Below are 2,500 nucleotides of genomic sequence, written 5' to 3'. Positions count from 1 at the left end.
TTTGCTGATGCCCCCGTTGCCTATTTTGTAGTGCAATGGTTAAGTTGCAGAGTGTGGTTGAACTTGGTTAGGAGACTTGGTGCCTCTTTCCGTGTCCTGCTGATGATAAGGATGGCTTGATACCATTTTCTAAGCCCAGTATATTGAGAAAAGAAGTAAGTGAAGAAGAAGTGTGGAGTCGAAAGTGGTTCTCCAATTTCTCTCCACTTGCTAAAATTGCAAAGTCTCCATTATAGCATAGAAGAGAGCGTTAAAGTCGGGGATGGAAGAGGATGAAAATGGGAAGTTTACTTATAGATAGAAGTGAGAAATGCCCTGTGTGCACACACTAGAAAAGAACTTTCCATGTGTGCCTCAGTGGCCTAATGGATAAGGCACTGGCTTCCTAAGCCAGGGATTGTGGGTTCAAGTCCCATCTGAGGTGATAACGAAAATCCTTCCTCTATCTTTTCCAGAAAATTAGGTAGATTTATTACATGCTTCCTCTCAGAAGTTTATGAGGGATTAGTTACTTTGAAACGGTCCCATTTTACTTGTGTACACTTCACAGTCATGTTAGTGTTCTGAAACTGCAAAGTATATTTTTAAATGCCTATTTTTTGTGAGATGCATTTTCGACCAGCCAGAAGATATTCCTTTGGAAAAAATGATTTGAATTGGATTGGTGTGAATCTTGTTTCTAGAGGTGGTGACAGGCTTTCAGCTACTTGAATAGGTCAAGCCAGGATTCATAAAACGTATACAACCTATGTGAGTGTGAAAAATTAGCATATGCAGGAAGGAGCAATTTGTCCTACTTTCAATACAGTTTCACTCCACGTCTGGAAACTTCCAGAGCTATGTAGAGAATACAAATGAGCTTTAAACGCATGAGGAAAGAGGTTTGTATGCAAAAAGGAAAACAAAAGCATATCGTACTCATAAAATACTCAATATATAGATTCCAAAAAAGTGCTTCCAGCGAAAAGAGCTGAAAGAACACTATGGGATGTAAACCTGAATACCTTTCAATAATATGTTCTCCATCCATGCATACCACCTACATGATAAAAATCATCTCAGGTGAACGGATGACCGCGTGGCCTAATGGATAAGGTGTCTGACTTCGGATCAGAAGATTGAGGGTTCGAGTCCCTTCGTGGTTGTTTTTGGCCAATGGTCACACAATCTGCTTTACATTCAGAGTGGAAAAAGTCTTTTCCAATACTCTTGTAGTCCTCACTTTCTCATTACTAATCATTAATAAAGTGGAGTACATACTGTAAACTCATTCAGGTTGCATCTTCAGTCTAACTACTTGTGCATTTTAGTGGCATTAAAAAGTGCTTCTATGCCGACGCACTGAATATGTAATAGGTTTGCAGAATTTTGACGTGACAGAATGGGTTTTTAGCTTAAGTGTGTGTAGAAGAACTGCAAGGTGTATGCCTATGTGTGCATAGAGTGCTACATGTGTAAAGTCTGTATGATTTGGGCAGTTAAAGTGCTGATTTTGCCTCCGAGTAAGAAAAGTACTACAAAAAATGTATAAAGGATCGGCACATTGGCTGCCTTTGCTGATGCCCCCGTTGCCTAATTTGTAGTGCAATGGTTAAGTTGCAGAGTGTGGTTGAACTTGGTTAGGAGTCTTGGTGCCTCTTTCCGTGTCCTGCTGATGATAAGGATGGCTTGATACCATTTTCTAAGCCCAGTATATTGAGAAAAGAAGTAAGTGAAGAAGAAGTGTGGAGTCGAAAGTGGTTCTCCAATTTCTCTCCACTTGCTAAAATTGCAAAGTCTCCATTATAGCATAGAAGAGAGCGTTAAAGTCGGGGATGGAAGAGGATGAAAATGGGAAGTTTACTTATAAAGAGAAGTGAGAAATGCCCTGTGTGCACACACCGGTGTCTGACCATAGAATACATTTAAATAATGTCTCTAGAAAAGAGCTATGCATGTGTGCCTCAGTGGCCTAATGGATAAGGCACTGGCCTCCTAAGCCAGGGATTGTGGGTTCGAGTCCCATCTGAGGTGATAACAAAAATCCTCCCTCTATCTTTTCCAGAAAATTAGGTAGATTTATTACATGCTTCCTCTCAGAAGTTTATGAGGGATTAGTTACTTTGAAACGGTCCCATTTTACTTGTGTACACTTCACAGTCATGTTAGTGTTCTGAAACTGCAAAGTATATTTTTAAATGCCTATTTTTGTGAGATGTATTTTCGACCGGCCAGAACATATTCCTTTGGAAAAAATGATTTGAATTGGATTGGTGTGAATCTTGTTTCTAGAGGTGGTGACAGGCTTTCAGCTACTTGAATAGGTCAAGCCAGGATTCATAAAACTTATACAACCTATGTGAGTGTGAAAAATTAGCATATGCAGGAAGGAGCAATTTGTCCTACTTTCAAAACAGTTTCACTCCACGTCTGGAAACTTCCAGAGCTATGTAGAGAATACAAATGAGCTTTAAACTCATGAGGAAAGAGGTTTGTATGCAAAAAGGAAAACAAAAGCATA

General features: G+C 39.6%; 2 non-coding genes across 2 annotated transcripts; both read left to right on the top strand.

The window, feature by feature from the left end:
- Nucleotides 1-351: 351 nt before the first annotated feature.
- TRNAR-CCU (transfer RNA arginine (anticodon CCU)) lies at nt 352-424 on the top strand. Its single transcript has one exon. It is a non-coding gene; the product is annotated as a tRNA-Arg (tRNA).
- Nucleotides 425-1,940: 1,516 nt separating this feature from the next.
- Nucleotides 1,941-2,013, top strand: TRNAR-CCU (transfer RNA arginine (anticodon CCU)). Its single transcript has one exon. It is a non-coding gene; the product is annotated as a tRNA-Arg (tRNA).
- The last annotated feature ends 487 nt before the right edge of the window (nt 2,014-2,500 follow it).

This window comes from Triturus cristatus, chromosome 4_1, assembly GCF_964204655.1.
Source record: "Triturus cristatus chromosome 4_1, aTriCri1.1, whole genome shotgun sequence".
NCBI lineage: Eukaryota > Metazoa > Chordata > Amphibia > Caudata > Salamandridae > Triturus > Triturus cristatus.
This window is presented reverse-complemented; position numbering and strand designations above follow the sequence as displayed.